Source organism: Rhinolophus sinicus, linkage group LG05, assembly GCF_036562045.2.
Source record: "Rhinolophus sinicus isolate RSC01 linkage group LG05, ASM3656204v1, whole genome shotgun sequence".
Taxonomy (NCBI): domain Eukaryota; kingdom Metazoa; phylum Chordata; class Mammalia; order Chiroptera; family Rhinolophidae; genus Rhinolophus; species Rhinolophus sinicus.
In genome coordinates this window covers 176,730,874-176,743,387 of record NC_133755.1, presented here as the reverse complement: position 1 = coordinate 176,743,387, position 12,514 = coordinate 176,730,874, and the positions used below count along the sequence as shown (strand labels likewise).

At 48.1% G+C, this 12,514-nt stretch overlaps 1 protein-coding gene and 1 long non-coding RNA gene across 4 annotated transcripts in view; one reads left to right on the top strand and one right to left on the bottom strand.

The window, feature by feature from the left end:
• Positions 1–7,462: 7,462 nt before the first annotated feature.
• On the bottom strand, positions 7,463–12,507 carry LOC109456958 (uncharacterized). The gene is made up of 4 exons (XR_012496860.1): positions 12,280–12,507; positions 11,394–12,005; positions 9,474–9,538; positions 7,463–8,140 (listed from the first exon to the last, which is right to left on the bottom strand). It is a non-coding gene; the product is annotated as an uncharacterized LOC109456958 (long non-coding RNA).
• EZR (ezrin) overlaps positions 11,109–12,514 on the top strand; it is a 49,980-nt gene continuing 48,574 nt past the window's right edge. Inside the window, exon 1 of one of the 3 annotated variants that reach the window (XM_019749506.2) lies at positions 11,109–11,369. The gene's annotated coding sequence lies outside the window, so the exon portion shown is untranslated. Of the gene's footprint in view, positions 11,370–11,559; positions 11,698–11,784; positions 11,804–12,514 lie in introns of those variants that run through there. The other 2 variants (XM_019749487.2, XM_019749514.2) reach the window with 2 other exon arrangements.

Genomic DNA, 12,514 nt, shown 5'->3' with positions numbered 1-12,514 from the left:
AATGACTCAGACATTTATAACTAGTATGAGTACCAAGCGGGCACTGACTACCTTCAGGGTAATCTGACCTGTGGCCTGCCTGGCAGGGGACTTGGAGGAAGCAAGGATTCCTGGACCACTCCCGAGTGACTGGGTATGGACAAGGCTAGGCTGTCCTCCCATTTATCGCCACAATGAGCAAGCGCAGCGTGGTCCTGGCCGTGTGTGTGCCCAGGTCCCTTAGCAGCAAAGGGGCCCCTCTCAGATGACACGGCATGCTGCATTCACTTTTTCAAAGGTTTATGATAAAAATGTTCACTGCTATCATAGCTGAACAGAACCGAACTGAACAGAAATGAAAATACCACTCTGAATGCTATACCAAAATGTTTATATTTGTAAAGCACCCTTCACATTTAATGATCAAACAATGAGCATGATAGTAAGAGACAAAAGTTAAGATAAAATACCCAAATGGAGGAGCTCAGCCTATTCAGGACAGATCCCAGCAGAGACCTTCGAGAGTCATTGTCTATCATGGGATTTCATGAGAATCCATGCTGAAAAAAGAGGAATAATGAGGAAAAAATGTTCCCTGTCGGATATTCAGATACTCTTACAACAAAGCCACAATGCAGTCAGATGCAAGAAGGCACAGACCAAGGATGCAGAACACAGAACTGGCAGGCGACCCAGGTCTACCCGGGAACTTCATACACGATACAGGTGACACCACCCATCAGTGGGAAACAATGGACCATGAAGTGAGTGAGCTGGAAGTGCCTCTCTGTAGAGGAAAAGAAAAAGGCCTCCCTACTTCAGTCCACGTAAGGGTGGACTACTTTCCAGGGGTGTTAAAGACCCACGTGTGGAAGGTAAAACTGAAAAGTTAATGGAAGAAACTGAGGAGAATGTTTTTCTGAAATACGGAAAAGAAAATACATCTAAAGTTGAATGTTAAGAGCACAGAACTATAATGCAAGAAAAACTGATGAATCTGATTATAGAAAGATCGAATTCAACGCCATGGACAAAATTAATTAGCTGACGAAGAACATATTTGCAACGTAAACTGACAGGGGATTAATAGCTAGGAAAGTCTTGCAAACAACAAGAAAACCCCAATAAAAATAGGCAAAATAAAGGAACAATTTCCAAATAAGGAAATCTGAAAGGTCAGCGAGCATAGTAGAGACATTCAAACATGTTGGTGATCAGAGGAATACAGATTAAAATGAGGTATCTTGTTGTAGTTATTGTCATGGGACCAAGTAAGTGTGGTGGGATGTGGCGAGGTGGGACCCCATCCCTGCATGGGGGAGTACAGGTGTGGGAGCCCCTCTGCTACTCCTTAGTCAATTTATACGGATTCCAACTTTTCGACTAGGATGACAACACATCTTGGTTTGCCTGGGACGGTCTTGGTTTACACCTCCTGTCCTGGAGAAATTATTAACAGTGTCCCCTTTCATTCTCTGAATTGTCCTTGCTTGGATGATAAGTTATATGGCAACCTTCCTAGAACCCAATTCTACTCGTGATTATATGTCCCAGTGAAATTCTCAGGTCCACAGCGTCCTATACGCAATATTCGTGGCATCTATCACAGTAACTTGAATGTCCAACATGGGAGGGAGGACAGGTAACGTGGAGGATACACATAAGAAGAACTACCATGTAGGTGCGAGAGGCAGGGATGAGATGGACACCTAGCAACATGGATGGAGAATAAGGCAGTGCTGGGCGGGGTGGGGGTGAAGTATTAGAAGGAGATACACCACCTTATATCATTTACATAAATTAGAAGTATGTGTACACAAAACAATATACATTTTCAAGAAAATACATATACACAAAGAGATACTCTTTAAACACAGGGTGATGAGGAAACGGAAAACGGGAATAAAACGGGAGAATTACAACATAAAGAGCTGGATTCATTTTTAACAGGGAGATTCTTCTACGAAAGCTCTCTGAGGATGAACGTTCAGTGAGTCAGCCATTGCTACATGTTGGTTGTTACCGTTTGCTAAGAACTCTTAGTGCTGTGGGAGTTGCAGAGGACAGCCTCCTGGCTCATCCAACCACACTGATGGACTAACAATGTCAACTGAGCCCTGCCCTGTGTCAGACACTGAGGTAGACACCAGGGAAGAAGGACAAATATCTGCAAGGAGCCATAACCAAGTTCCTGCCTTAAATTAAAAGACTTTTACTAATGAAAAATTCTCTTTGATGTAACCCACCATGAACGTAAATATCTGGACCAAGTAAGTCTAGTCTTCAATGTTTTGAGAACTCGTACAGTCTTTAGAGAGCCGTTTGTTACGTAGGGGAAGCTTGATTCCTGAGCAATGTTTTGAAAGAGGAGAAAGATATAATTGCTAAAGACGGGTCTTCCTGATGGAGAAAATGAGAGGGGCCAGGAGGGAACGGAGAGGTTTCAGGGGCATGGGAGAGACGGGCGTGAAGAGGTGTGCTTGGGTGGGACCAGATTCTGTCTCAGATATTGCAGGGATTAAAAATGTATAGATAAGAAGACCTACTGATGGAGAGGGCCTTGAAGTCTTTCATAAGAGGAAGTTGTCATTTGTTTCAGGAGGTATTCGGAGAATGTGAGCAGGACATTTATGGCACTGAAATGACACTCAGGGAAGGTCTTGTCAACTTGCCTGGAACAGCCTGGGAGAGAGAGATGAGAAGCAGTTTGAAGGAGCCTAGTAAACAATGCTCGTCCATGCCAGTTCTGGGACAAGTGAGGAGAAACCCTGAGAGCTGTACTGCTGAGAAAGCAGCATGCGGCCTTGATCTGTGGGCAGGTGGACATCCTAAAATGGAACCACAGGCTTACACGACGTGCCACCTGGTCAGAGGCAGCCCTACACTACATGGGTCTCCCACATGGGCCAGGCCCTAAAGCGTGTGTGGTTTGCAGGGGAAGAGCAGTTTAGGAGCCAGTCTTTGCAGGCAGGCTGGCTCCCAAGAGAAAGAGAAAGAGGGTTGTGCAGAAAATTGGAAGCTTCTTTCTTGCTGAGTGAGTGTGAGGAAGAAAGGGCAGAACAAGGGGCTGGGCAGACAGCTTCGGCTGGTGCCAGGGTGGTCAGCAGGGGGAGGGCCTGCTAGGGAGGGTGAGCCATGACCCATTGTCAGGGTGTAGCACCCACCACAAACGAGGGGACCTCTTCCTTGAACATCCCTTAAGCGCAAGACCTTGAGTTACCAAGAGTGACAATTCCCGAAACAGAAATCATGACCCCAAGAACCGACTTCACGTGCAGAATGGAAAAGTGTGTGGCAAGGCGTGGGGCCAGTCTGTTTTCCACCACATCCAGACACAAGGACAGCAGCCCCTGCCAGCAATGTCGCCTGCAGTGCAAAAGCATGCCTGCTCTGACAGCACTTTGGAGCCAAGAGGGGTCTTCCACGGCAGCAGCGTGACGCCATGTGTCTGGCAGATAATAAAGCGGGTTTACAGAGCACAAGGCAGTGGGTGTACTCACAGCCTGCAGATATGTTTTGTCTGGCTAGCAGAGTGTTTTGAAACATGTTTTAAATCATTGCCAACATTTAAGAATTGGGAAAGTTCATGTTAAAATCAGGACTTCAAGCTTTTCTTGAGAGTTCCATGCATGGCAGGACAGGGCCCACATTCCAGCATGGCAATAGCCACCAGCAGAGGCTGAAGGGGCTGGTCCTCCTGCTTCCCCTCCCTCCTACAACCCAACTGCCTGCTGCCACCAGCGTGGTCTAAGTGATGTGCCGACATTCCCAGTTACAGGCCGACTGGGGCCACCTGCAAGGTCGCCAGTCATCTTCGGACCCCACCACTGGGCAGTCTGTGCATTCCTGAACCAAGCTGTTGGGGGTCACTTGAGGACCCAGTCCAAGGAGGTGGCTTGGAATTGCAGATTGGCAAGGGACAAAGCCGATTTGATAGAAATTCATGGGAAATCTGGTAAACCCCAAATAGCCAAGGACCAAGCTTTAATTAAGTGTAAACTTCAGGGGTTTCATCTGTCGTGCTCTGCGCTATAGCTCACAGCCTGACAAGAGGTAGAAGCTAAATAAATATTTGTCAAATGAAGTATGTGGTCCATGTTTTAGCCTAAAGCATTGCTTAAGATGTTATCGAGATGAGTTCATTCTGGAATGAGTCGTTTTACTATTCAGTAAGATCCAAGCAGCTAAGATAGCATTCATCACCTGCTACAGAAATGTGTTTGCCCTGTTCACAAACGGCTTTAAAAAAATTGTTTTAATTGCCAATTCTCCAGTTTGCTTGTCACATTTCTAGGACCCAGATGACTAATGCTCAGTGAGATGTTGTCACTACAGAGAACACGCAGAGCTATGTGTTTGTTCAGTCTAATAAATATTTTTTTTAAATATCACAAAGAGGATTTTTTATTTGTCGCCATTAAAAGTCTGAATTTTAAACAGATTCTTGGACCAGGGGCTCAGACCCATCAGCTCACTCAACTTGAGTCCCTGTCTCATCCCCAGGAGCTTTCGCAGAACTGCTACCTTCACGATGAGGCTCCAGGAGCTTTCCCAGTTCAAACACAGACTTCTTCAGCATTTTGACTTTTCTAACAAAGACATCATGGAACAGATAAATAGACTGGCAAGCCTTTGCTACATCTTTTCCAGTGTATTGATCACTTCTTCTAATAAACGTTCACTGAGCTCCTATTATGCAAAGGTTCTGTTCTAGGTACCGGATACTCCAACACAGCAGATTCTGGCCTTGCCTTCAAGGAGCTCAGACTGAATAGATGGCAATCGAAATGGATGCTGAAATCACCTGTGCCACACTGGGCATCTCCCACATGTTCACTGCTTTGTTCAGATAGCTTTTGACAATCCCCACCCCCCCAGAAAAAAAGGAGGAAAAATAAAGGAAGGAAAAGATGATTTTTAAATGTTTATTGTTTATATTCTGCAACCAAACAGCTAATTAATACACCTAATTTATTTGGGAGATGGTTTGTTTCACTTAAGTGGATTTTTTTTTTTTTTTTTCATATAAAACAAACTGTCCACAGAGGAGACGTCTCGGCAACTTTAGGAGGAAGCCTCCTGCTCAGAGGGCTAGGAGGGCTATCGTGCTTTCTTTCTTTTTTTCCTTATTAAAAAGAAATTGAAAGACAATGTGATAAAATATTACCCTTCATTAAACCTGATAGTGGGTACATAATTGTTTATTGAATTATTTTCTGAGTATTTAAGACATTCTATAATTTTTAAAAAATTACAAAATAACGTGCTCTCTGATAGTATAGAGCAGACATAACTCATTTTATGAGCAAACCGCCCTGTGAACACTTATCAATGCCCTGGGCTCTCCTTCGTGTCCGGGGCTCCTGAGGAATGCAGACTTGTCTGTCACTGGGCTACGTGACCCCAGTCAGCTTGGCTTCGAGCTTTGGTGTGTTCTGTGTAATTTTTCTGTTCTTTGCTGTCAAGCAGCATTTCTTAGTGCTGTTAAGGTGTCTGCTTGTACCTTGCACCCTCCCTCCTAATCTGCTGTGCCTGAAAAGGACTAATCAGACTTGTGAGAACCCCACCTAAAATTGGAATTAATAAACTTTAAGTAAACCTAGAAAGATTCTAAGTAGATGAGTTCTGTTAACATATTTTTTTTCACTATCTCCGGTTTCTGATGGTGTTTTGGACAGCCAGGATGTAGGGAAGTAAAGTTTCCACGGTTAGCAATCCGGCAGACAGTAAGGTATTGGAAGAAAACTAACCTAAGTACACTGGCTTGGTAGTCCCTAGCAGTGTTCGTTCATTCGTTTATTCGACCAGTATTAATTGAACATCTAACTAGGTGCCAGGCACTGTTTTAGCTGCTGAGGGCCAAGCAGTGAACAAGACAGACAGGAGCTTCAATGCTTGTGGGGGAGACAGAAAGTAAAGATGCAAAACGCAAAAGACTCTCGGAGACAGTGCTAAGGGGATCTTGACACAGTAAATCGGGTGAAGTGGCGGTGGGTGATCTGGAAGGTGGCACTTACCACGGGGAAGTCAGAAGTGCTCTCAGAAGGGGTGGTATTTTGGCAAAGACCTGAAAGACAAGAAAAGACCAGGCTGGCAAACGGGGAAGTGCATTCCAGGAAGAGGGAACATCAAGTAGGAGATCCCTGAGGCACAGCACAAAAACTCAGGCGGCTGGAGCAGAGGCAGCAAGCAGTGGGGAAGGGAGGGCGATGCAGCTGGAGAAGCAGGCCAGAGCTGGGTCACACAGGGCCAAGGAAAGGGTGTGCATTTTACTCTACATTTTACTTGGAAATTTTATTCTAAACTTACGCTGGCGATGGAGAGACACATTCTGATATATTCTGAAATGGGGCTGTTAGGTCTGCTGGACTGGGTGCACAAGGTCAAGGGAGAGAGGAAATCAGGTTGACTTCTAGTTTGGGGCCCAGCAACAGGGCAAATGGTGGTGCTGTTCACTGAGCAGGGGAAAGCTGGGAGGGGAGCCGTTTTTGCAAAATGAAGAATACTGGAGACACCAAGTACACAGTTGTTGCTAGAGAGAGAGGTCAGGGCTAGAGATGTCATTTAAGCCTTGGAATCAGATGAGGTGACCTAGGAAGAGACTGTACATAGGTAAGGGTCCTGCCGTGAGAAGTGTGGGTAGCAGGAGCTGGCCAGGAGGGCCAGCCTTGAAGGAGGACCAAGGAGAGGAGTGGGGAGAGAGGAGAAAACAGAAATCCTAAGAACAGACTGTCCCCATGGAGTGTCCCATGTGCCCAAGGCTACTTAGGAGAACATTAAGATGAGGCAGAGAAGTTTGGCCTCTGGATTTAGCAAGATGGAGGTCACTGGCCATCCTAACAAGAGAAGTTTGGGTGCAGGAGTGTGGACAATTAATTTAATCTCTGTGGGGCTGTTTCCTCTGTAAAATGAGGGCATCAAAATAGTGTGTGGGGTCCCATCCACTACCTCCTCATACCACATGTTTTTAAGCTAGAAAAACAAAGTTTTTCAAAAAAAACTCACAGAATGATCAGGAATGAAACAAATTGTAATAAAAGAAGCTATGTTATGTGGGCGTGTGTTAGTCAAACAAGTTCTGTGGTCATCAGTACTCCTTTACAGAAAGAACTATTATGGTTATTTATATAAATTAAAAACCAAGGAAACAATTAAAATAGAACACCTGGTGGCCAGAATTCTCCTTAGTGGATTCAAATTATATAAAATAGTACCAAGAAGCTCCTTCTAACTTACTGTGCTCTGAAGACCCTTGAAAGTTAATTCTGGACACGAGGCAGAGCAGCTACCTGTCAGGCTGTGCAAGTCCTTATTCATTCTGTCACCCACACTGCCTGGACTGGTCACCCCTCCACAGGGCAGAAAAGAAAGGTAAATCGTATCAGGGATTTGCATACAGAGTTCATGGAACTTTAAAAGATTACGTAAAATGCTGACTTAGCTCTCTAACGATCATGTGTGCCAATGAAAACCTTATCCAATGTCATATTTTAAATCTTTATTATGAAATATTTCAGACCCACAAAAAGGTACAAAGGGTGCTGTACAGGGCACTGTGGACCACCACTCAGCTTACTAAGACATGACTCCTGCAGCTGAGGCCTCCGTGTAGCTTTCCTAGGGGCCTCATTCTCCCTGTCCTCCAGATAGTCCACCAAGGTTATTCAGTCCTCAAAACACCCCAAATCCTTCTTTTGCCTGGAGTACTCCACATAGTTCCCCACTGTCTCTTGATTGTTCTTTTGAAGTGACCAAGGCTAGAGATTATCATACTCTTTGTGAGCTTTTCTATATGGGTTGAAATGCACCTGGCCCCAGCGTGGAGACAGGCTCCCAGGTGATCTGATAGGAGGCCTGCAGTCAGGGAAAGTGGATGATCCGTGCGAGACGCTTCTCATCCTTGCCGCCGGGTCTGCAGGTACCTTGAGGGCCGCCCTACCTCACTTCGGTGTCACCTGCCTGAAGAACTCCCAGCACTTCCCCACCGCCTTTTACCAGCCTCACGTGTCGACACATGATTTCCCTCCTCTAGCTAAAAAACTCCAACCCTGAAACAAGCAGCGAGTTGTTCATGGGCAGGAGCTAGTCCAAAGGCAAGCAGAGAAGGGTATCCAAAACTCCTGGCTCCAGGTTTCCATCACGTCCTCCCACGGCATTGATTCTGAAACGTGAACAAAACCATGACTTACAAATACAGGGGAATAACTTCACAAAAGAAGAAAGGAGAGACAAGGTAATAATATGTGTTAGGATCCTGCCATACCTGAAACCAGGGGTTCTCAAATTTTGGTGTACGTCAGACTAGCCTGGAGATTTATTAAAGATGTAACAAAATCAAGTCTTTCTGCCAGTGTCCCCCTCCCTGCCCCCAAACGCCATTACCATCATACTGAAGCAGTTCACCCGAGACTTATTGAGCCCTAATTCCTAGAGGGAGCCCCAGGAGTAATGCTAATGCACATCAAAGCTGCAATACCGCTGTCCTAAGCCAGTCTCGTAGATTCCTTGGAGTTCAATCTTCTGTGTGTGTTAGAGGGTAGGGGTGGGAGGGGTGTGTGTGTGGGGGAGGGTTAGGTTCTAAAGTCAGGTGAAAATAAATTACCCTTGGAAAATCCCCTAAAACACTCATAAGATACAGTATAAATGGTTTTCTTGGGGGGGACCCTGTGTAGTAGCATGCAAATGTAATGTGTAATGCTTACCGTAATGTGGGACACATGGGACTTTCTACTCTTTTAACTTATGGAAGAAAAGTATACTCATAAGTTGAACTTGATTAAGTTAAATGATCCCACTACATGACTCAGCGACACAAGAACACCATGAAATATACATTCTCATCCTAATTCTTCAGATGAAGAGGTGGGAGCTTAGTCAGGTTGAGACTCGCCCAAAGTGCCCAGCCTGTAAGTGCTGGGACTAGAATTCAGATGTAGCTCTATTTGATTCTGAAACTGATCTTTTCGTTTTTACCACACTGCCATAGACCAATTCATTTTTCAGCATTTCCCTGAAGGGTAAAGTTCAGAAGTTTAGGTCATGGGCCACTGCTATTCCAAACATCCAGTTTAGAAGACGGTATATGGAGATAAAAGATTGGAAGCATATACTATCAGCAGAGTTGGACCAAAAATGGCTAATGAGGCTCCAGGCTGTGATAAGAGGTGAAGATAGATTGTCCTAGGAGTAACATGTCCAAACTAAACCATTATACTGTAGGTTACTTACATATCTTTCATAGTTTCCTTCCTATAGCGTTTATCTTTATATCTTCTTTTTTAAATTTAGTTTATTAGTTTCAGGTGTACAAAACAATGTACTAGTTACACATTTACACCCCTCACAAAGTGATAATCTCCTCCTCCAATCTATTACCCCTAGCTGTTACAATTCCACAGACTCTATTCCCTATGCTGTACTCCATACCCCGTGACTATATATATCTTCATTTTAATAAAAACAGTCAGTCAGTCTTTCAGAGGGAACAGACTTACCAAATAGAGGATGAAATCTCAGGAAAGGCCTTCCTCTTCACCTGGAACTCTGAAACGCCCTGGACCTGCAGCAGGAGACGATCACAGGTGCCGACTGACAACCTGTACCCCAGAAGCAGTCTGCTCCTGTGACAGGTTAGGCATTAGCAGGAGGACCACATTGTGCTAAGCACTTTGCATGCTGTCACGTGGGGTGTCATGCGGGGTCTCTGCTCCCGCTCCCCACATAAGAACGCAGGATATGGTGAGGCAAAAAAAGGAACACCCACAGAGACATAGGTAGGGGAGTCATACCACTATATTCTTGCTGGCGGCTGGGCTGGAGACACAGGAAGCAGGCGCCACACTATCCGCAACCTGCCGTCCACTTGTCTCTGCCAACCCACCTCACTTGCTAGCTGTAATCCATTGTGCTAACTGCAATTCACTCTTGCTAGCTCAGCCACCATCTTCTTGGTAGCCCCCATTTTCTGCTAGCGTGGCCACGGCAGTTATATTAGGGGCCAATGACTCACTGGTTACAGCTGACAGCCAACTAGCCACAGCTGATGGCCATCCCATCACAGTTGATGGCCACTTACTACCTGAGCCAGCACCTTTCCACCTGAGGCTGAGAGCCTGGAAACTGCACTCCTGGCTCTGTCCCCACACATGCCTTTTCTCATTTAATCCCTACAAGCCTCTGTAGGAGGCTGCTGCTACCGTGTTTCCCCGAAAATAAGGCCTAGCCGGATCATCAGCTCTAATACATCTTTTGGAGCAAAAATTAATATAAGACCCGGACTTACATTAAATAAAGGCCGGGTCTTATATTAATTTTTGCTCCAAACGACGCATTAGAGCTGATGGTCCGGCTAGGTCTTATTTTTGGGGAAACACGAGTATATCTCCATTCCACAAATTGTGAGTTTGGTACTTTGCCCAACGTCATTGGTTACTTTGTACCCGGGTAGATTTGAGTCCTTAATATGTGCCAGGCACTGTTCTAGGTATCTTACATCTATTAACTCCTTTAATCCTCATTAGCAACCCTATGAAATAAGTGCCATAATTACGCTATTTTACGGCTGAGAAAACTAAAGCACAAAGGAGTTAAATAACTATCTCAGCTCACACAGGGTTATTGGTGAGTCCGGGAAAAGGAATTCAGGAGCTCAGGTCTCAACACTTAGTCTACACCACAATCACCTGAAGGGCTTGAAGATCCCTACTGCTTGGCCCCAGCTACAGCGCTTCTGATTCCCTGGGTTTGGGGCAATACCTGTGAATTTCCATTTCTGCAAATTCTCAGGGGCTGCTGCTGCTGCTAGTCTGGGCCACGCTTTGAGATGGACTGCTCTAAAGCCAGCTCTTTTAATTACTGTGCACCAAATCCTACTGGCCACTAAAGTACATGGGTCTTTGTGTGTTTTTAAAAATTCCTAAGAACCATTTGCAAAATAATAATAATAAAAGTTTAAATAATTACTAGACTTTCTCCTTACAGAGATTTTTGCTATAGCTTTGTGCTAGTCAAGTCAAACGAGACTACAGTGTGTCCTTTAAGGAGGGCGTTCGGCGATAGAGTCCTCAACGCGGTGTCCTTGGCCGAATCCGAACGCCAACGCTGGCCCGCCACGTGCGCCGAGACACAACAGCCGGATAAGGCCGCTCCAGGCTCCAGGTTCTCAGAACCCGCCTCGGTCCCCGTGCAAGGACGACAACATGACCTAACCACGCGGCAGCCCCACCCCAGAAGGGCTCAGTACTTCCCCCGTGGCAGCCAGTCCTCCAGGTTTATTGACATTTTCTTGATTTCCCTCTGTTTGCTGTGGAGGAGGGAGTCTCACAACTTACATCTGCAATGAGGAGTTGAACCAAATTGGGCAAAGTTCTCCTCCAAGGGCAAAGGGACAGGTACGAAAAGGAAACGGTCCTTACTTCGGAGAGAGGAAGAGGAGCGTGTAGGAGACAGAATACGTCCCCAACCGGGTCTGCGAGACCCTCGGGGGCGCCCCACGGGCGGGGCGAGTGGGAGGCGGAGGGTGTCCCGGGGCGCGGGCGGTGGCCGCAGCCATCTTGCGCGCGGGCGCACCTCTCAGGTCGGGCGGGCGCGGCGGCAGGGGGCGCGGCCCCGGGACCCCGCCCCTCCGGGGACAGTCGGGAGCGCGGGCCGCGGGCACATAGCGCGGACGCACCGACAGCTGGGGAGCGCAGCGGATCTCTGCCTCTGCAGGCGTCGCGGGTGAGCCGGGCGAGCGGCGGGCGTCGCGGGCGGACGGGTCGGGCCCCGCCCGGGTGTTCTCGGCGCGCGCTCCGCGGGGGGAACAGTGGCCGGGACTCGCCGACAGGTGTGGCGGGCCGGCCCGGCGGAGGGGAGGACCGAGCTCGGTCCCCGGGCTGGTGGTCCCGAGGGGAACCTGGCTCACCCCACTGCCGACCGGGCTCGGGGTCTCGGGATCCCAGGGTGTAGGGCCGGTGGGGTCCCCGCCCAGCCCTCAGCGCACGTTTCTCCTGTTCGGCCCAAATAAACGGCAGGTAGAGCTGAACCTGCTAGTGTGGTTGCGCCGGCGGCTCCGCGACCTTCCTGTTTCCACTAGTGCCCTTCGGTCCCCCTCCCGAAGTGCCAGCGGAGCCGGGGCTGCGTGGACGCGCCCCTGCCCTTGCCCCTCCCGCCTCGCTCGGCCGGGCGGGGACAATTTTTAAAAAGTGTTTCTCAAAGGCTTGACGGTTGCGGTTTCAGCCTTGGGGCAAACGGTTGCTCCACAAAGTGAAACTTGCTGTCTGCTGGGCTCCCCGCTGGCTTCCTGGAAGCCCCGAGACGTACCTCGGTGGACCCCCACCCCCGGCCGCTTCCGCGTCCCCGCCCCGGCCCTCGGGCCCCCCACCCCGCCTCCCCGCCGGCCTCCGCGACCGCGTCTCCTCCCCGCAGGGGCGGCCGCCCAGGTCCCGCGCCCTGCACCCTCTTGGCGCACGCCCCCTCCCCGCCGGCCCGGCCCCTCCTGCAGGGCCCGCCGCCCGGCCCGCGGTAATTGCAGGTTGGGCGGTGACTCATCCCGGCG